Source organism: Uranotaenia lowii, chromosome 2, assembly GCF_029784155.1.
Source record: "Uranotaenia lowii strain MFRU-FL chromosome 2, ASM2978415v1, whole genome shotgun sequence".
NCBI classification, from domain to species: Eukaryota; Metazoa; Arthropoda; class Insecta; order Diptera; family Culicidae; genus Uranotaenia; species Uranotaenia lowii.
This window is the reverse complement of record NC_073692.1, coordinates 11,085,639-11,109,042: the sequence shown is the minus strand read 5'-3', so window position 1 is coordinate 11,109,042 and position 23,404 is coordinate 11,085,639. Positions and strand designations below refer to the sequence as shown.

The following is a 23,404-nucleotide window of genomic DNA, read 5'->3' as shown; positions in this document are numbered from 1 at the left end:
ACGACGCCGTCAGTCGGCTCAAATAACACAGATGATTGAATCACACAACTCACAATAGTCCTACACAGTAGCTGCAGATGGTGCGAGTTGTGGTGGGGGAGTAGTGAAAAAAATAGTAGGTAGGCCCTTTTCGCCAATAGTCTAGAACAAAAAAAAACACTGAATCGTAAAGAAAGCAAAAGTAGGTCAAGCGGACTCCATATACAATATTCGAACTCGAACAGCGCCATTCGCAGTAGGCCATGTGTGAGGATGGGTGCCTATTTGGACCTGCTTGAACTCATTCGTTCTATTGGGGTTGGGTTGGTGGAATTGGGAAAGTTTCTCTTGGTCCATTCTAATCGGAACGTTACCTACATCTCCATTTAGACTCGATTTGATTTCGCTTGCAAATTGCAAACACATTCGGCCTTCCGAAGAAGGAAGGGTGGCGCGTCGAAAGTCGGAAATGACATTTTAACGTGATTAGTGATGCGGACGTGCTTCTTTCAGAAAGGGAATTTTATGATCTGACTCACTTCGATGGACGCACACACGCACGCATACATACAAACTCATACTGTAATTGAGCACGAGTTTGCGAAAAATTTCGACTGATTAGTTCTAGAAAATTTCGAAAACCTTTGATTGATGGTAGTACACACTGAGCGCGTTTAGTGTTGTTGATTTGGGGTAAAAATAAGATAACTCTTTATAAATACGTTGAGAAAAAAAATTGTCATCGGAAACAACTTTATGACCCGCGCTAACTGTTTAACCCTTCGTTTCACAAGGTAACAAATTTGCAACAATAAATGTATAAAAAAATGGAAAAATCGTATTTTATTTTATTTATTTTTTCTTGATGTACTCATCATTTTCAACTGTTTAAAATGGTTTTTAAGGAAAATTATTAAATCAAGTGCTCAATTTTTTTTTCCAGGTTTTTAGTTAAAATAGCACTGATTTTATTGGGCCGGATACGCGCACGTAAAATTCTTACAGCTTTATGCCAATTAAATATTTAATGCATTAAAATTGGTTGTTGTTGTTGTTGTTGTCGTATGTTTATTTAAAGATGGTTTTACCCTATTAAAATTGGTTAAAATCTTTAACAGTACTGAATTCAAAAAAATTGCGAAAAAAATGAGCACAAAAATAGCAGTTACTTTCGTCAAAACTGGTTCACAGAGCTAAGAGAGAGGAGAAAAGCCCTCAAGCCATTTTAGATAGCATTTTGATTAAGTAGTTATTGGTTGTCATGGCTCACTTTGTTAGGTGAAGTAGAAAACTTAAGGGTTGTTTCAAGAAATTCTTATTTACAAAAACATACAAAAGAATAAAATAACCTACATTCATGGCCGTAGGAACGGAGGGAGGGGGGTTTGGGGGTTAAACGCCCTCCCCCCCATGAAGGTCCAAAAAAGCAAGCGAGGTATTCTTTCTACTCTACACTCAAAATTTTAAATCCATCCAATCCAAATTATGATAAAAGAGCAAATATATTCAAGAAAAAAAATCTAGACTAAAGACTTATGCCAAAACCTCAAAAACCCCTCCCAAGTTCGAAATTCTGTTACAGTTTTTCAAAATTTTCTCCCTTGTTCATAGAACAAGGTTGTCAGAATTTTTCAGCACTTATCCAGGCCGGACAAATCTAGGCTGTTTTATTTAAAAACCTGGCAAAATCCGGGAATTTGATTTCAAAAATTTTGACCTAAATCCAGGCAATACCGGGCAATTTTGATCAAAATCTAGGAATTGCTCATCAAAAAACATGAAAAAAAAACTTGAAAAGACCTTTCCTGATTATTTTATTGAAACTTGCTTCAAAAGTTTGGACGTCTAAATAATTTACAACTGGATTTGTTTTTTTAATTGTGATTTAAAAATGAGAATGGAACAAACCCGACAAAATACGGGCTTTTCCAATAAAATCCGGGACACCGGATCAGACCGGATTTTTCCCAAATTTTATACTAAATATCCGGGCATATTTAATTGTCGGACAATCTGGCAACCCGAGCAGACATTGATGCCCAAATCAATAGCAAAATGATACCTTAAAAAGCTGTCAACAGCAAACTGATAGCACATTTTGTTGTACATTCTTTCATGATAACAAAACGAGGCATCATTATGGTATCGAATATTTTTATCTGACAGCAAGCAAAGACCACAATAAGATATCAACAGCAAATGGTTAGCATAATTTGGTGTACAATTGAACTAACAGCAAAAATGGGCATCATTTTGGTATCAACGTTTTTTTTTTCATTAAAAAGCCAAATCCAGTGAAAAATTTAATTTGATAGCATAACTAGGCATAATGGAGCTGTCATTTTCTTCTTAAATACAATCCTGACAGAGTACATTTTGAAGAATTTGGCAATCATAAAATTAAAATGAAAGCATCATTTGCTGTACAAGTAACCCAATTGCAAAGTGTATGCGCTAAAATTTAGTTTACAAAATGGAACTTGGTTTTTTGCTATCCTCAAACTGAGTTTCGAGTTCCATTTCTTGACCGTGCAGCTACACAAAAAAATTCGCTGCGCTCCATTTCTCGTTCACAGGGGTGCCAGGTGGTTTCGTCAAAAATCAGAACAACGCGAAGCTAAAAATCAGGATTTTCAGGTCACCTCTTGATTTATGGAAATAATTAGCAGTTCGCAACTTTGCCAACCAGCGACGATGAACCGCGATGAACAGTTCATCAAACACTTCGGCAATCGGCAACCCTTTCTTTTGTTTGGTTCTGATACTCGTGAGATGTTTGACAGATGTCTGGTCAATATGAAATGTCGTCAGTGATGTCGCCGTCGCAGATGTTGACGAAAACTCCGGTTTAAGGATTTAGCGACAATATATTTAAATGGGTTTAACTATTTTATAACAGATTTATTCAATTTTCTCATAGTTTAACTACAAATTCGATTATACTTTAGAAGTTTATATGAAAATCAGGAATATTTAGGACATTTTAAGGACTTATTTTAACAAAATCAGCACAACTCGAGAGTTTTTGAAAAATCAGGACGGTCCCTCGATAATCTGAACCAAGGTTCTTAGATACACTAGGTTCTCCGACTTTCACAGTAAGTATGCGAGGAGTGAGCGGGGCTCTCAATGAGTTTGTTTACTTTTTGCTCAGCTTTTCTGTGGTTTGTTGGTAAACAAACTTCATGAGTTCCGCATAGTTGCATAGCCTACATAGCCAAAATGGCTGAATCGGGAATTCGTTGTTCGGGAACACCTCCTGAATATATACCCACCTTGATCAGAACAAACTCTGATTAATCAGAACACCTGGCACCTCTGATCGATCGTAAAATTTTGTAAACAAACAGGACTTGCGAACTGTTACCCCATTAGAGGATTACGTTATCATGAGTCATCTTCAATTGTGCTTGTTGAGCTCCGAAAACCGGAGAAATCTGGCTGTAGTACACCAACGATGTGACCAGGCAGATGGATTTTGTAGCAAGCAGGGTATTGCCAGTCCGGTAGCTTTCTGCTTTCGTGTGTGGAAAACAGTATAGATGTGTCGATTATTCAAAGTAACCGATAGTAAAATTTGGAACGCATCGGAGGATTTGATCAATCAGGTGATCTTTGTAAGCTTTTATTAAAGATTAAGAATGAACTTATTTTTTTTTTCTTCCATCAGGTCCGTCAATTTTGTTCCGACAAATATTGAAAAAAACATATATCGAGCTCTGAACAGCTACAGCGAAATCAGTTCCCGAGCCAGCCGCCACCACAATAACAACAACACGCTCCAGTGGTTTAAGTTTGGATCCGGTGGTTTCACATTTGGCTCAACCTCAGCCAAATCAGTAGCTGCCGTTCCGTCAACCGTTCCAGGTCCAATCAATCTGAGTTTAAATTCAAATCCACTCGGAATTGTTTAAATTTGAGCTGCTGAAACCGGTAATGGAATTCGGCTAAACCCGGTAAATTCGCCTTTCTGGCTAAACCTGCGTTGACTCTCGAAAAACCAACGTTCAGATTTCAGATTCTTCCTTAAACCCAAACCGCCGGGAAAAACCGAAAGCCGGCAATTATCGGTGGTTTAAGTAAATTAGAAGCTTCCGGAAAGTGCTCCGTAATAAACAACAGAGGCAAAATGGATTGGCGGAATATTGTGAGCAGCGAGCTGGCCGGAGGCTGGAAGCTCTTGCGGAACTCTGATACGCACCTTTTTATTTGAATTGCAGATTGCTGAATTCCAGTTCATTTGGATATACGGTAAGTTAAGACAAGTAACTTTTTATTCTGGTCTTTTCAAAAACCTGTTTTTGAAACGCCACCAGTTTTTATTATTTTCTTTGTGTTGTTCAAAATAGTACTTTCGATTCCTTGGATGTATCCGAAAGTTGACAGGAGATAGAGCCCTCGAAATAATAAATGAAATGAAATGTAAGTGACTTAGGACAAAGCACAAAACTAAAATCATTTTCATTTTTTAGCTCATGACCAAGGAAATGAAACGTCCAGGTGCCATCTCGCGAGATATATTCCGAGTAGTATTCATAAGAGAAAGCAACTGAAAATAATGCTTATTGAGCGGAAAACCATCCCAAATGAAAAAACCCGATTTAATACACTTAACAGTGGATTTGAGCCTTTCTTTCAGATTCAAAACATATTTGTTTTGCGTGTTTTAATCCATAACGGTAGAATGTTTACAAAAATCACTTTTGTAAATGATTTTCGTTAAATGAAGCTATCAAACGGAATAAACTGTAAGGGATAAAAAAGGATTTTTGAAAAACTACACGATTTTTTGTTACAATCGATAAAAACGATTTTTTGTTACGATCGAGAAAGAAACTCAAAAATAAATAAACGATTATTTTATAACAAACAAACGCCTGCACGATTTCTCGCCTTTAATTTACATATTTAGGAAGCGATGGATCGAAAAGCCGTAATGAACTATACCTTTCTGAAAAAAGGCAAAACATACCAATCAAAATCACTTAAGAACATGAAAATAAAATTAAAGATTACAATATAAAAAAAGGCTCCCAACCATGTGTTTCAAATAATTAAACATTTGCTCTGGGTAACCTATGAAGTGAAGACAGCGAAAATAAGTATCAAGGATTCTAACATAGAGTCCAATTATAGGTAAAGTATATTTTCAAATTTTTATATATCATCAATTTTGAAATTTTTAGTTAAGTAAATGGTTTGTCGGCCTGGTCTACATGCATAGGTATACCGATCATAAAAAAATACCGATCAAAATCAATTAAGAACATGAATATTAAATTAAAGATTACAATATTAAAAACTGTTTTAAGATAAATAAGTAGTTTTAATTTAATTTAATAATTTCATCTTTAATTCAGAATCTGACTTTGGTTTGGAATCTCAATTCTGACCCTCGATTTTTAATCTGAATTATGAAATTGAATACTGGGTCTCAATTCTAAATCACAATTATGAATCTGAGTTCTGAAACTGAATTTCAAATCTGAATTAGGAATTCTAAATCTTAACAGGATCCATACCTGATTCAAGACCTTAATCTGAATTAGAAATTGAGAATCCAAATCAGAATCTGATTCTTATTCGGAGCATTGAATCATAATTTCTAATTAAAGTACAATTTTTGTTTAATTTTTTTCTGAATTTAAAATCAGAAAATTTAAATTTGAAATACAAATAAGGATTAGGTATATGCAGAATTTTGATTCAATCTTTAAGTTTGAAATTTAAATCTAGAAACTACTTTAAATCTAAATTCTGAACTGGATCTTAATCTGAAGCCTGTGTCTGCATGATATTTTAAATGCTAATTACTGAGTTCTAAAGCCTCCTACATCTTAATTCTGCCTGAATCCTGAATCTGAACCGAAAAAAAACTAAATCTGGACTAATAGTCTTCAAACTTAACTGAAATGTGATGTCGTATGTATATTTACTCTAAATATGAATTTTAAATCTGATTTCTTATTTCAAAACTGCAATGGAATCCAGAATCTGAATTCAAAATTAAATTTTCAATCGAAATTCAGATTGAAACACCGAAATTCGGCAATTCATAGTTTAGAAACCACTACACAAATTTAACTTATTTAGGTCTTTTTGAGTTACCAAAAGTGTTGTGCTTAATTTAGTAAAAGAAATTTTTGTTTTGTTAAATTTATTACGTTCAAGTTATGCGTCTAAATTTAATACACTTGCAGCGAACGAAAAATCGATATATCATATTTGATCCTCAATTTATTAATTCAAAATATGATTCTGAACTTAATTAAATAATTATGAATCCGAATCAGAAAGTGACTTTGGATCTTAATTTTACATTAAAATTCTGAAATGAAATCTGATTCTTAATGTTGGATTTGTTTTCATTCTTAATTCTAAATCAGAACTTTTAAATTATGAATTAAAAGAAGGGTTTTAGCGGTTTTTTAGAACCAATTTCATTATCATTAATAACAATATAACGTAAATCTGCTCTTAAAATGTTGAATCGTTGGAATCAGAAATGTACATCAATCAAAAATCGTTAATAAATCTCATCCATATTTTTGTTGTTGTAAATTTTTAAATAAACCGTCTTCTCATGCATTGATTTTGAGTCTATGCTGTAGTTATGTATCGCTAGAACAATAAAAATTTCATCCTCTCAAAACGGGAATTTCTATCTCCGCAAAAAAAGAAAATAGTAGGTTCCTAAATGGGTACATTTAAAAGGTTTCTAAATATGGAAATTCTCGTATTTTGGTCAATCGGGCAAGCTTAAAGCACCAGGGTAGGTTCAACAACAGACAGCGGTTTTCTCACGACGTCTTACAGATCTTCCTCATCCGGAAGTGCGCTGTCCTGTGCCCTCTTGCAAGTCCTTCTCGATCTGTTGCTGCAAGTCTTTGTCCATCTTGGCCTCTGGCGAGAGCAGTACGGGCTTGGCGACATACTCCATAGTGGTATCACCGACTAGTGAGAAAATCGGATCGAAGTTGTAGTTCGAATTGGCCGAGATGTCGTAGTACTGCAGACTTTTTTTCCGGTGGAACCCGATAGCTTTAGCTTTCCTTTTGCGGTCCTTGATGTTGACCTTGTTGCCGCACAGCACGATTGGGTTTCCACAAACTCGCGTCAAATCCCGATACCGGATGGGCCCGTTTTTGTAGGAAGGAACCCCCATTTCGGATCGACTTTGAAAAAAAATTCCTCTGGAAACGAACCTTTTTGTTTTTGTTTGTTCCTTTTTGGTTAACTTTGACGTTGTGCACGACGATTTCGAAATAGTCAGATCAACTGAAAGTGTGTTAATAGGGCTGAATGTTTAAAGTTCAAAAGTCAAGACAAAGATATCAATAGGGTGTAAAAGCATCCATATTGAATGGAATTGAATCAAGTTCAATAAAGAAAAACTCCATTAATTTAATTAAGATTGGAAAGCATTAATTAAACACTCAGCATTATGCTACTAACACTACCAGTGGCAAATAGGGCTGTTGATGGTGTGAGTTGTAGATTTATTAATCTTATCGTTTTGTTTTTGTTTTTCTAAAGTGAAATAGTGTAGCGCTTAATTTCATTGCTTTGAAGCTCTGAATGGCGAATTTCAAATTACGAATTCGAATAAAAAATTGTAATTTCAAATTTTATCTTGAGTCTGAATCGAGTATTTTAATTTTAATTTTAAATATGATCTAAGCTAGGAATCTGAACATTGAATCATAATCTGAATCCGGATCTATATTTTAAATTTAAATGTTGGATTTTAAAATATGAAGATTCTCAATCTGAATTCTGAATATTAATACTGAATTAAGAATTTTAACTGGAAATCTGAATATACATTACTATTCTGAGTTAATTTTTACCTTGGGTTGGTGGCGGAAGACAAGGCTCGTAGTCACCATTTGCTACTTGAAAAATTAACAAAGAGAGAAATTCATTAGATATAATCATAAGTTACTAAAACAGTGTTGCTATGAAGCAATTTCTGAGCAATTCTCTATTATTACTTAGAATTTAAGGAGAGCGCGTTTTATTTGCCAGTTTTACGCAAAATTGATCGGTAAAATTGAAAGCGCATGAACTTTTTCCATGTAGAATTGTGATAAAAGGTCGATTATTATAATTGATTCCACAGTCAGTTTTGGTCTTCACACAATTAAAAGATAAAATGAGTTTGAAGTTGAGTCAGAATATTCTATTTTATAAAATTCAAAAACCGAAAATAGAACTAATTATCTTAAACAAGCCCTCATTGAAACCCTTTTCAGTCCAGATGGTTGCATAAGATACTTTTTATCTTCTCTTCAGAACCTCCTGTAGGTGGGCCTTTTAACACTTATAAGTTGTTTTAATAAGGTATATATATATTAAAGTTGTTTTATAACGAAGTTGAAAAGTACCTTCTAGATTCTAAAAAACTAAAAATGATACTTGGGGAAGATTACCATCTGTTGAAAGGGTTTAACTATTTTATAACAGATTTATTAGATTTTCTCATAGTTTAACTACAAATTCGATTAAATTTTAGAGGCTTTCATAATAATCAGAACAATCCAAGACATTTAGGCACCAATTTTTGAAATCAGGACAACTCGAGAGTTTTTAAAAAATTAGGACGGTCTCGCGAAAATCAGGACAAATTCTGAAAATCAGGTTACCTGGCACCTCAGAGCACAAGAGAAACAACAACAACAACTGAACAATTGTAATGCACGCAAGAGGTGCCAGGTGTCCTGATTTTTCTGGACTTGTCCTGACTTTCGAGAGGTTGTCCTGATTTTTCTAAAACTTTCGAATTGTCCTGATTTTTGAAAATTTGTTTTCAAAATGTACTGAATTGTCCTGATTGCCAAAAAAATCTCAAATCTCAGATTTTTGGATTTTAATCTGAATTTTGAAACTTACTATTGGATCCGATTTTTTTTTAAATTAAGTTTAAAATCAGAAATACTGGATTAAACCAAAGAATTCAACAGCTTGAAATTAACGCGTCTGTACAAAAAAATCACTTTAAACTTTGAAACAGTTGATAAAATTAAATTGGGTGAAACTTTTTGTTGATGCATTTTCGTTGGAACAGGTTTGAACGTGAAATTACGCCTATAAAAAATAGGGTTATTAGGGTTATTTATTTAAACATTTGCTCTGGGTAACCTATGGAGTGAAGACAGCGAAAAATAAGTATCAATGATTCTAACATAGAGTCCAATGATCGGTAAAGTATATTTTCAAATTTGTATATATGATCAATTTTGAAATTTTCTGTTTAGTATATGGTATGTCGGGCTGGTGTCAACGCATAAGTATATCGATCATAACATAACATCATAACATACCGATCAAAATCAATTAAGAAGACGAATATAAAATTAAAAATTACAATATAAAAAAAAATATCTCAATGTCAACTTTTTTAACATTATTATATTTTTTACATGAGAACTACCATTATGATTGCAGTTTTTCCAAAAATTTATTCAAAAGCAAAAACTAAAATAATTAATTAGGTAACCATTAAAATGGTAAATGAAAATGAGCGTGTGAAGAAATTGATATGGTGTGCTTCGTTCTCCCACACGCGCCCCTTCGTCGTTTTGTCCTTCACAGAGCAACCTGAATATATTGTTGGGAGAATCTCGAAGTAACAATCACTTTCGTACCATGCAGTGTGGGCATGACGTACTCATCAACGACTTTATTAATTTCGGGGTCGTACCCCTTGGTTAAAACCAATTTTATGTTTATAATTCGGAGCTTCGGTTCCGAAATTTTTGAAATGGTTCGGTTTCAAACTGAACCATTAAAATGAAAAAAATTACTACCATAGGCCGGGAAAATTTGAATTGTCGTCTTCCTCCCACACGTTTTCTGTCACGATGACATCAAACCTGAGTGGGAGTGAAGCCTGTCTGTTCTCCCTTCCACACATAGACAGATCCATACGTTTAGATAGCATGCGCGTATCTATGACGTCACGTATAATTTGACGTCATAGACACGATAATCTTGATTTTAGTGATTGCTGGTTGTGGCTAGCAAGCTAAATTGACACGTTTTTTGGAGTCATGATTTGATGATAATTACTATGAAAATTTATTTTTCAAACTATTTTGTTTTTTTTTCTTTCTTTTATAGGACGAAGAAGAAAAAAAATCAAATTTTTTAAGCTAAAAATCATTTTTATTGTACTGCCCAGTTTCGCAAAAACGTGCAAAAAAGTTTACAAAAAATCACACCAATACACACAAATACACAGACATCGTCTAAACTCGACGAGCTGATTCGATAGGTACCTATAAAGGTATATCTAAGACCCATAATTAATGATCTCCCAAATCGACCGATAACTATACCTTTCTGAAAGAAAGGCAAAAAAAGGTTCCCAACCATGTGTTTCAAATACTTCAACTTTTGCTCTGGATAACCTATCGAGTCAAGACAGCAAGAAAATAATATCTTTGATTCTAACATAGATTCCAATGATCGGTAAAATATATTTTCAATTTCAATTTCAATTTCAATTTGTATATATGAATTTCAATTTGTATATATGAGCCCTTCAGGATCATAGGGGTGCAAGTGATAAATTCATCAATTTTGAGTTAAGTATAACCAACGGTTTTTTTATGTTTCAATGTACATCTGGTGCAAAACTTAAATTTTTTATAATTTTTTTTGAACACTTTTTTGATTGAATAAAAATTGCTCGAATTCGAAAAATATATGAAAAATTGAGCACCTGTACAACTTTGAAGCGCGTTTTCTCGAATCTATCATTTAGACACTTGTACCCCTCTGATCCCAAGCGCCTTTTATAATAATATTTGAAATTTTCAATTTGGTAAATGATATGTCGGACTGGTCTCAACGCATAATTATATCGATCATAAAAAAAACCATACCGATCAAAATCAATCAAGAAGACGAATATAAAATTAAAAATTACAATATAAAAAAATATCTCAATGTCAACTTTTTTAACCTTATTATATTTTTTTCATGAGAACTACCATTATGATTGCAGTTTTTCCGATAATTCATTCAAAAGCAAAAATATTAAATAATTAATTAAGTAACCATTAAAATGGTAAATGAAAATGAGCGTGTGAAGAAATTGATATGGTGTGCTTCGTTCTCCCACACGCGCCCCTTCGTCGTTTTGTCCTTCATAGAGCAACCTGAATATAATGTTGGGAGAATCTCGAAGTAACAATCACTTTCGTACCATGCAGTGTGGGCATGACGTACTCATCAACGACCTCACTGATTTCGGGGTCATACCCCTTGGTGAAAACCATTTTTAACTTTATGATTTGGAACTTCGGTTCCGAAATTTTTGATATGGTTCGGTTTAGAACTGAACCATTACAATGAGAAATTACAACCATTGACCGGGAAAATTTAAACTGCGGTCTTCCTCCCACACGGTTTCTGTCACGATGACATCAAACCTGAGTGGGAGTGAAGCCTGTCTGTTCTCCCTTCCACACATAGACAGATCCATACTTTGAGATAGCATGCGAGTATCTATGACGTCACGTATAACTTGACGTCATAGACACGATAATCTTGATTTTAGTGATTGCTGGTTGTGGCTAGCAAGCCAAATTGACACGTTTTTTGGAGTGACGATTTGATGATAATTACTATGAAAATTTATTTTTCAAACTATTTTGTTTTTTTTTTCTTTCTTTTATAGGACGAAGAAGAAAAAAAATCAAATTTTTTAAGCTAAAAATCATTTTTATTGTACTGCCCAGTTTCGCAAAAACGTGCAAAAAAGTTTACAAAAAATCACACCAATACACACAAATACACAGACATCGTCTGAACTCGACGAGCTGATTCGATAGGTACCTATAAAGGTATATCTAAGACCCATAATTAATGATCTCCAAAATCGACCGATAACTATACCTTTCTGAAAGAAAGGCAAAAAGCTATCACCAAAGGAGGTTGGCAATTATAAGTGGACCCTGTTAACTCTTGAAGAGTGCCTCCACAGTTCAGGCCAGGAGTGTTGGTGTGCTGTACGGATGATGACCAAATCATGGTTTAATTTCGCCACTCAGGATTCAATTTTAAAACGCTCTAGTACTTCAGTAAACCGAAACCGTAAGTATACCGACCTACCTTATAATTTTAATTTTTATGTTAGGAAAAAAAGATATCAGAGTCAAGAAATTCTGAGAAATTCAAAATTCTGAAAAATATAAAGCAACTATAACTTGCTTGATTTTTTTTTGTATAACTATAACAATTTGTAGAAAACCGTACCCTTGGTTTCGATGGGTAACGGTTACGGTATGCAAGTCTGTGAAAGTGATGGTTCAAAGTATTATTTTCCTAAAATGATCGTTGCATACAATCTTATTTAACGTGATGTCATAATATCAGCCAAATAAGCAGACAGAACGGTGCAAAATTAGTTTATTTGAGTAATTAATTCTTATTTTCATAATTAAATTAATTTTTTAAATTTTCATCTCAAAATTAAACTTTGTTATCTCGAAAGTAGGTTTTATGAACTTCAACCTTTTTAATTGACTCGAATGTCTGATTTTTATATTCCAATCTTCATAGTGTAAACGCCTTAATGTATACAATGAATTATGAACATGAAGGTTTTTTCTTCTTCTGTTAATCGTTCACAGCATACAATCAGGCGTTTACCATGTGGCGTCATACGCTAATGTACTATGAACATTACTTTGACAAAAAGTTGCAGAAACAAAGCCGATATTATTATCACCAAAATGTATCATGAATATCTACTTTTGTTTGCATAACTGAAGGCGATTTCATAATACATTGACATTTTACTTCCGTAGTTTCCTATAAGAAGACAATATTCATAAACCGAGCAGACTTTTGCGTCAAATTTAAATCAAATTTTGCTATCACACCTCGAGTTTCAAATTTGCTCTAATTTTTGTTTAATATAAAATGGTACACAGCTAAAAGGAGCGCAAAATTTTCGTACGCATGAATAGCAAAGTATTGTCAAATTTTGCTTGTTCTGAAGCCTAACGATGCTTCATTTTACGAAAGTTTTGAGAGCATATTGAGGCCAAATTTTGCTGCCAATGGAATTTATTTGATGGCTTATATTGGCATGATTTTGCTCTCCAAGCTCTCGAAAAACGTGGTGTAGTTTAGGTTTCAGTTTTAGCGAAAAGAGGCATCATTTTGCTAACCATATATGGAAATCTGTGCTCTCATTTTTGCTGTGTACCACCTTATGTCAAGCAAAATGAGAGCACATTTGGCTCTCAGGGCGTGATAGCAAAATTTGCTATAATGTTGCCATAAAAGTCTGCTCGGGAACCTTATCATAGAAATTCAGGTCTGAATATTAAATTTCAAATTAAACCCATTTTAGAGGTTCTGGTTCCATATTCCCATAACGAAAATAGTATTTCTACATTTTTTTTGTATGTCTGATTCTGTATCAAGTTTAGGATTCTTAATTTTCAGTTCGAATAATCATAAGAAATTAGGAATGAAAAGCTGCTTTAAAATCCTGATTCCATTTCGGTTATGCATTTTTTCGAAAATCATTTGCATTTTCAATACTTTGATAATAGTTTTCTTTTTATGAAATGAATTTGCGGCTTTATCGGTGAGGGTTAAAGAGTTGAAATGAAAGACGGATAGAAGATCAGAAGAAAATTCTAAGGTGGTGAAAAGAGCGAAGAGCATTTGAAATAGGTGTGGGACAAAGAATTTAGTATGTGGTCAAGCTTCTATTTCAAATGCTCTTCGCTCTTTTCACCACCTTAGAATTTTCTTCTGATCTTCTATCCGTCTTTCATTTCAACTCTTTAACCCTCACCGATAAAGCCGCAAATTCATTTCATAAAAACAAATTCACGGTGATTTCTCCTCTTAAAATAATAAAAATAATTCGGCTATAAAAATCAATTACAAAACATCGTTCCGATAATCGAAAATAGTTAGGCCAAGATTTCTGACCGTTGACCGTATGCGACAACTCAATCCAGTTGGAACATACGCACAAAACGAAAATAAGAAATCTACCTAGCCATCGATGGAACGATATCGCACAATAGAAGACTTAACAGAGCAACCACATGCTAAATTTTTTGTCCGTTCGGCACATGTGCACACTCACATGGCGGTCGAACCATCCATAATTAACTGTATCGAAAAATGTAGTGCCTTCTCTATTGGGTACTACTTCTTCAATACAGTTAATTGGTGTGGGACAAAGAATTTAGTATGTGGTCAAGCTTCTATTTCAAATGCTCTTCGCTCTTTTCACCACCTTAGAATTTTCTTCTGATCTTCTATCCGTCTTTCATTTCAACTCTTTAACCCTCACCGATAAAGCCGCAAATTCATTTCATAAAAACAAATTCACGGTGATTTCTCCTCTTAAAATAATGATAATAGTTTTCCGAAACTGAATAAAAAAAGAATTTTGTTATAGATTTTAATTCGAAGTTCTCAAACTATATTCTAAAACTAAATTTAAGCATTTAAAGCTTCCATCCAAAATTGAAAACTCAGAACTTGGCTCATAAAATTCTGATCTGGAATAAGATTTGGAAATCGTATTTTTTGTTCATTTCAGAAATCGTTTGGAAATTCAGAAACAGTTCAATTTTTGAATTCAGGTTCAGAATTCAGATTTGAAATTCAGGAAAAGATTTGACTTGTGAATGAGTTTTTCAATCAACATAAAATTGTAAAGGAACTCAAGAGAACATGAACATAAAAGTTCGCTTGTCAATTTGCAGATTTAATTTTTTTTCTATAAGAATTAGTTTGTAAACACAATTCAGCTGAAAATCACAGATACAAAGAAAAGTAATTTTTTATGTTTTGCTTTCTGCAAAATATTCCAAATAATATTTTTTTTAAAATTACTCTCAGGATTTTTATTATGGAATTATCTGATCTTCACCTTAAAAAATCTGCACAAAATTCTATATTACCTCAGTGTATTGATTAACATTATTAATATTGCAGTGTTTTATAAAGCCAAATCTTAAACTTAAATCATAAATTTGGTTCAAGTTTGCATCAAGCAAATTTTATCCGAAAATTTGTTATCGCTTACTGTTTTTTTGTTTTTTTTTTTGGAAAATTTTATTTATTTTCTTCAAATGTTTGGATCTTGGAATTTCGAAAAAGAGTTTAGAAGATTGGACTTCTTTGAATTGAGCATATTATACGTTTTGTAAAAAATTGAGGCTAGCTTAAAAGAACTTATTTTATGATTAAATCAAAAAGCTTTGATCTTCCAGACCCTTAAAAAACATCTAAAATTTTAACTTTCGATGAAACCAAATTCCATATTTTGTTTTTAACGGTTTCATTCAAAAAGTTCAGCTCACCCTTTGGGCTAAAGACTACTTTTCTAAAGAAACGTTTTAATACAAAAACTATTAATGAAAACTTAAAAATATAATTTCTTTTTTTTTATTCGTAAGTTGTTGGGCAAAAAATCATTGGTAAAAATCAGTCACCAAAACCTACACATTGCAACACAAGACTTACAAACACAAAACTTACGAAATAATAAGACTAATAAGAATAAAAAAACACAAAAATCAAATATTTGATAAATTTTTAGTAACATTTATAAGAAAAATTAAAAAATTAACTAAAAAATTTCATTGAAAGAAAGAAACATTTTTTTCACAAATAAAAGTTGTTTTAGAAAGAGATGTGTATTCATAATAGCTCTGAATTTTATTTCAAAACACAAGGATTTCCAAATTATGAATGATTGAACGAACACTGGAAAACAGACTTTCATTTTTCTTACAAAATTCTGGTACATTTTCAAATGAAGCAACAACAAAACTGCATAACACCTAAACTATTGGTGAAAACTTTCATTGAGTCGGCGCTGCTAAATTTAAAGATCTGGACTCCCATTATTCTGCTAATTGAAGGATTTAATTTTTTGTGAGCTTTTGATGCATCAAGTCCGAACACAGAAGTGGAAATTTTCCGGGACCCCTTTCGATTTTTGTGTTAATAACGCAAAACATTTCTTCAGTTTTTAAACTATATTTCGTGATGTTTTCAGATTTTTTTTAGTTATATTTAAATACCTAATATTACGTTCGAAAGCAACCCAAGCAATCAGAATTTCCTCATAACGTGTCTATAGAACCTTTTCCCAGAGAATTCTAAACAGTTCAAAATTTAAGTTCTCAAAGGTACTTTGAAGTTCGTTTCAGTGGCTGAAGAGAATGCTGTTCAGCCTCTTAGGGAATATTTAAAACATTTTACGCGCTGAAAGGAAAATTCGATTGACAGATTGCTCTGAAAACCAGTTGACAGATTGCTAGATTGCCGGTCTATTATTGTCTATCTTATTGATTTTAATGTTAAAAAAGCGGGGAAAGTTGCTAAGTAACTTTAACGTCACATGAGTCACCTAAAACTCCCGTAAAACATTTGTTCAGCTAAATGCAAACTTTGGAGTGAGAACACGATTTTTGGTTGCTTGGAAAGATTCAAATTTTCGAAAAATATATGGAAAATGACCAAACACATAAAATAAAATGCAAGTTTTATCGAAATTAGCTTTTCTGCACTTATACACTCAGTCCAATTCTTATTGTTATTTCCATAAACTGCGTCTTATAAATCGCTTTTTAGGAAGTAAAATTGATTTTATCTGAGTGTCATGATTTTTTTTTTCCATATTGAAGAAGAACATCTGCCGATGATGATCATTCATGATATAATTTCAAAGAAATCTTCCCAATAATAAATTGAAAACATCAAATATCTTGATATTTTATTATCATACGTGAAATTTCCTGTTTCCATAAGACCCTCCTATTAAAAACAAAAACCTCTCATTGAAGCTTGTGTTTGTCTCAGAATTCATTTGCGTTATTGGGCACTCTTATAAACTTTAATGATTTATCTTAAGAGCCCGGTTCATAACAGAATCTTATGGTACGCTTAAGAGTATTTTTCTGAGTGTACTCCTTTGACTAGAGGGAAGAATGTCACAAAGTGGTAAATTCCTGACATTAACCTGGTGTATCCTGTTTTTATTTTGAAAGCTTTTCTAGCCATATGGTTTCGGCAACCCAGTTCGGAATGTATTTTCAAGAACTTTAAAAAGCGAACGATCTTAAAAATCGGAACTGTTAGAGAAAATTTTCAGAGTGTAAAAAAATGGTTTTTCTGTTTATGAAATACTCCATCGTTTTTTATAATCGTTTGTAACAAAATGCAGTGCAATCGTTTGATTCTCCCTACTAAATCCTTGCAGTACATTATTCTCAACTAGTTGTTGAAATCTGGCTCAATCAAACTGTATCATCAGGTGCTCACAACTTAGCTTACAACTTAGCTTACAACAATGCTCACAACTTAGCAACGATCACGTTTCAGACTCACAGTACTTTCTTCTAATCCAAGCACCACACCGTCCTTTTTGTGGAGAGCGAAAAAAGGCAAACGTTTTCCCAAATCCATCTAGGTCGAAGGGAGTGGAAAAATTTCGACAAACACTTCTCTCCATTTTGGAGCCAAAAGTTTACGTTTATCGTCAGGACGATAAATTGCCGAGGTGTCAGATAATTTAAATCGGAAACAAATCGCTGCACGGTCATTCGATGGCGATAGCCATAAATATTGACCCTCGCTCGCCTAGAGCTGCTCAATACACTACACTGAGTTCTTCTGAACGTAGCTGGCAATATTCCGCCGCCATATCCTACTTTTGGTGGCGTGATCGGAATCGATTTGACGTGATTGTCCCCTGAATTTTGCCAGTCGATTTGTTTAAAAAAAAATAAACACATTCAATTATGAGTGGAAAGCGATTTTTTGAATCTACAAAAATCAGTATTATGGGAAGTAACAAGTCTACCTTCATCATCGAGAAATTAAAATTTTCTGGGCTCAAGAAAAATTCTCCCAATCGATTCAGGGAATCAAATCATATAATTATTTGGCTCACTCATTTAAGTGTTCTGATTTCCAAAATAAAAACGCTCTCGAGAGTTATAGACGGTGTAACAGTGATATCGAGACATGAAAATTGGACCGTCTTCCTGTGTTTCAATTTCAAAATGTGATAGCTGCACTTTATGCCCCCTTTTTTCATAAATAAGACGCATTTGCCCTGAACGCGTGACGATCGCTACATAAGAAGCTTTCAACTATGGCTTGTAAAGCTCTAACAAAAACTTTTCACGTTTAAGTATATTTCTCTTCACCGTTATCCAAGCTGGTTGTTTTAGATATATCCCTCCTGACATATTGGCAACCTGAACCTAAAATCTGTTGAGATTTGTGATTAAAATCCATCGTTTGCTCCTTAAAACATAAAACCTTAATCTGCTTGAATCCTAACGTATTCTTATAGTAATTGTTAACTCATGATAGTTTGTTTGCTTGAACCTGCTTTAGTGAACCCTACAAATGATTAACAAAAAAAACTTTCACCATCGTCGAACTTTTGGACCACATTTGATTCCTGCATGCTTCCAGCATGAAACGTTTGCACAGTGCAACTTTAAATCAACTTTAGAATAGGGGTTTTCTTACAACACCAAAATTATTTCAGCAACTTCAAAATTCATCTTCCATGGCAGTTGACTCATATTAAAAATTGAATCGAATGAATTTCGATTTAAAAAAAATCTAACTGAATCAGTCTACTGTCTTTCTTATTCCGATCCGAAGGCTTTACGAAGCCCAAAGCCTCAACGAAGGGACCTACAAGAGAGAGAGAACAATCAACAAGCTTCATCGATTCCTCTCGTTCTCCATCGTCGATTCTCTCTTCGTCGACAAACAAACTTAAGCCAGTTTTCCGTCCCGCTGATATCGAGCTTATTGGTGCGCATACGCGCGTACAAATTCTAGGTACCTACTCTCCGATATCATTCTCATCATACGCCATAGCATAGCATAGCCGGCTCACCTTTATGGAGATGAATGTCGCGTTGTTGTGTATTCGAATAACGAATGCAAAGGCATGCTGAGCTCGGGTGATTTTTTTTTCTGTTGTTTTGTTTTCGTATTCCCGAAATCGCCCTCACATTCGATCGTCGGTTTGACGACGGAATGAAACGACAACAACAACATTTAATTTCTAAGGTCGCTCGCCGGTCCGCGGTCAGTTAGTCGAGTCAGTTCCATGGCAACCATACGCCGGGTTGCTTCGATCGTCGCGCGTTGGGTGAGTGGTGAAAGTTTTTGGTTCTTTTTTTTTAAGTAAATCGCGATCGCGCGTGTTTCGTGTTTTGGGGAGCCACCTTTTGATGCTGGGGAATTCGAAGCTCGGCACGTGTTTCCTACTGTTCTATCCATCTCTACACGTGACAAGTGGGTGACAGATGGTGGCGGCAAGTTTTGCGTGCGTGATTTGACGACGACGGCTGGACGACTGGAGTCGTCGTGTCGTCATTTGTAACTACTACCGGAGATGAGATAAATGATTACCCATCCAACCGGCTGAAGCTGTCGCGGCAAAGGAAAAACTTGGATCGGATTTTGTATTTTTAATTCTATCCCTTCAAGAATGGAGGATTGTGTTGTTTGACAGCACAACGAGTGACGTTTACGTGGGTGGCGGCTGAGCTCGAGGGAGTGAAATATGGATGCAGCCCACTAAATGTGTCCCGGAGATTAAGAGAGAAAACGGAGGATTTTGGGTTAGCAATCCTGTGGCAGTGTGATCATTGCCCTAACAATTGTGACGGAGATTTTTGGAAGTTCCAGATAGTTTTGTGATTTCGTTCTTCCGATTTTAATTCAGGATTGTAAATTTGTAGTTCATGGTGCTAAATTATTTTTATTCCTGACCTCAGTTATCAGTTATGACTTTAGAGAAAATATTCATGATTTTGGCTCTCGGTCCTTAACACTCTTGACTTTTTACTCATGACTCCTAATTCTCAACCCTAGATTTTTGACTCCAGACTTATGAATCTTGACCACTGATTTTCGACTGTCCACTCTAAACCTTAAATTTTTTAATGTTCGTTCTAGAATCTTGATTATCAACTCCTATCTCTACACTTTTGACTCTTGACTCTAGACTCCTAACATCATGCTTTTGATTCTAGCCCACAGATTCTGGACTCTAGACTTTTCACTCTTGACTTTTGACTTTTGCTAGATTGTTGGCAACAGTCTTTTGTCATTGACACTAGAATCTTGATTTTAGATGTTATTACTCAATTTTTGACTATTTTTCACGAAATTTTTGGCTCTCGAGTCTAGACTCTTCATTCTTGGCATAAGATTCTAGATTCTTGGACCCAAAATAACTTGATTCCAGACTCTACCGATTCTAGACTAACGTCTATTTAACCTATAGTCTAGACTCTTATGTCTAGACTCTTGACCCTAGGCTTATAACCCTAAACTAAGAATTTGGACTCTTGACCTCTGACATCTGACTCTAGAATACTGATTCTGGACTCAAAATGTTTGACTCTTGACTCTGAGTTTCTAGATTCTAGACTCTTCACCGTGGACAACTGATTTTGGATTATCGACTCTGGATTTTTGACTCTAGAACCTGGAGAATGGACTCTAGACTACTGATTCTGGACTATAGACTCTCTAGACAAAGGATGCATGCAGAAACAATTCTGGCAATTTTCGTCTAAACTTTAGACTATGAAGTCTGAACTCTTAATCCATTCTGGCTCGACTTCGGTTTCAAGATTCTATACTCTTTACTCTATCTTTAGTCTAGACTTTATACTCTAGTGTATGGACTCCATACTCCAGAATATAGACTCTTGACCTTTGACTCTTGACCCTGGACTCTAGACTCTAAACTCTTGACTTCAGACTCTTAACTCCAAAAGTTTAACTCTAGATAACTGATTCTGGACTCTAGACATACGATTCGAGTTTCTAGACTCCTGACGTTAGGTTCTCAACTCTAAACTTTAAATTTAGACTCTCGACTTCCGATTTCTGACTATGGACTACTGGTTATGGACTCTTAATTTTCGACTCTTAACTCAAGATTCCAGATTCTAGACTCTTCACCCTAGGCAACTGATTTTGGATTATAGACTGTGGACCGGACTCTAGACTAGACTACTGATTTTGGACAATATGCTTATGATACATACACAGCCAGATCTTGTCAGCATCCCGGTGAGTAGCAAAAGTACATTTACTACTCATTTTGACACGGCCGGGCCCACTGTGCAGTATTGGACGCAGAGACAACTGGAACACAGGGGAGGAAGAAACGTGGACAACAGTACCATACGTTTCCTTGTTAATATGATATTCATTCGTTGGGAGCATAGACGCTAAGATATTTCTATGCTCCTTGATGATCGACCTTGCAATTCTTCCTTCTATGGATGGAAATGAAGTTTTTCTACATAGAAATCCAGAATTCATCAATACAATAATTCAGGAAAAATTCCTTAAAAATTATACCCTGTTCGATTCTGGATTCTTTGTACCATCATTTCAGGTCATCGACCATGGTTATAGCGCCATTACTCGCTCTTGAAAAGATTTGAAAGAGCAAAGAAATGATTAATATAGCACTGAAACCTTTTAGATAGTTTGCCCTTTCTGAAAGACTTCAGTGCTGAAAAAAATATATAATAATTAAGTATTCATTTGATATCTCACATTAGTCATTAGTGGCATTAAACGGTTCTTGATTACATTTGTTCATTGCAAATAAAAATAACGTCACTAAGATAGGAATACAAATTTGTAGAACAATTTGGATGACAAGAGTGTATTATTTGTATCATAACATATAATTTAAGACCAGGTAAAATCCTGACACTAAACACTCTTTGTATGTGATGAGAAGGACATGGAAGTAAAAATGGAAGAATAATAAAAATAATAATAAAAGGAACGGGCTCACCAATTTAAACGCGACACGAGTAACTCAGCTTCCAATGTCCGGGAATAGACTGCATGTTCTTCCGTTGTGCATGATTTAATTACCAATCATAGCAGTCTGGTTTTTCGTTGGTATGGGCCTCCACACACGTGCGGGCAAAAGTAAAAATGAAATAAACCATACTAGCCAGTTTTGCCCTTATTTTTAATTCAAGATTCAATTTCACTTGATTGATTCCAAAGCTTCGGATAAGTTTCAGATACAAGTAAACACCACTTCAAAAAAAGCTCATTTTCCAAGATTCATGAGTTGGACCTCCGTACCACAACTTGTTAGCACACAAACTTCGCTTTTTCGGGTGGCTAATTTCGATAGTGAAATCGCAACACTTGGGCCACACTTTGGTAGGTATAACTTTACTTCACACATCTTTTCCTGAATTATTTACACCATAAATTAACCGGAATGTCACTTGAAGTTTCCCAACGTGTTGGCCACTTTAATCTTTCTTCAAAAGGAAATCAACTCTAGATCCAAATTTTCAAAAAAACACGCAACATTGAAAAAAACCCAATTCCAAATCCATTTCTCGGATAGCAATGTTGTTCACATTTCACATCAATCAAAAACCGCCGACTTCGAAATGAAATTAATCGCTGTAACACACATCGTGATATGAACATTACATTAAATAGACACGAAAATTATCAAATTATTTTTACAATTCTAGAAGAGGAATTGCGGAGCTCCGAAAAAAAACCTAGACTACTGATTTTGGACAATAGACTCTTTACTGTACAGTCTGAACTTTAGATTCTTAAGCCTACACTCTTGACCTTGGACTAATTTCCTTAAGCTTTTGACATTGGACTCTTGACTCTAGACTTCTGATTCTGGACTTTAGGCAATTGACACTAGACCTTGTATTCTCAACTTTAGACTTCATATTTTTTAGTTTTGACTCTTGATTCTTGACTCTAGATTCTTGACTCTTGGTTGGTCAATTTGAAATCCAAGTCTAGACTCTAGACTCTTGACTTTAGACTAAAGACTCTTGACTCATGTCTCTTCACTCTAGTTTACTGATTCTGGTTAGACTTCGGACTCGATTCTAGGCTCTTAATCTATAGTCCAGACTTTCTACTCCATTGTATGGATTGTATACTCCATAGTATAGACTCTTGACCCTGGAATCTAGACTCTAAACTCATGACTTCACGCTCTTGACTCCAAAAGTTTGACTCCAGACAACTGATTCTGGACTCTAGACTTTTTAGTCAATAGTCCAGACTTTTGACTCTAGGTTCTCAATCCTAAACTTTGAATTTAGACCCTCGACCTCTGCTTTCTGACTATAAACTACTGATTCTGGACTCTAAATTTTTCGGATTCAATTCTAGACTAAAATGTCTAGAATTGAAATCTATAATAAATCTAGATAAAAATCTATAGTCCAGACTCTATACTCCAGTGTATAGACTCTATACGCCATTGAATAGACTCTTGATACTGGACTCTAGACTTATAACTCTTGACTTCAGGTTGTTGACTCCAAAAGTTTGACTTAAGACAACTGATTCTGGACTC

General features: G+C 34.5%; 1 protein-coding gene and 1 pseudogene across 1 annotated transcript in view; one reads left to right on the top strand and one right to left on the bottom strand.

The window, feature by feature from the left end:
* LOC129741062 (protein Shroom-like) overlaps window positions 1-23,404 on the top strand; it is a 147,930-nt gene that overhangs the window by 87,482 nt on the left and 37,044 nt on the right. The gene's annotated exons all lie outside the window — the stretch shown is intronic.
* Window positions 6,465-8,912, bottom strand: LOC129744788 (GTP-binding nuclear protein Ran-like; annotated as a pseudogene).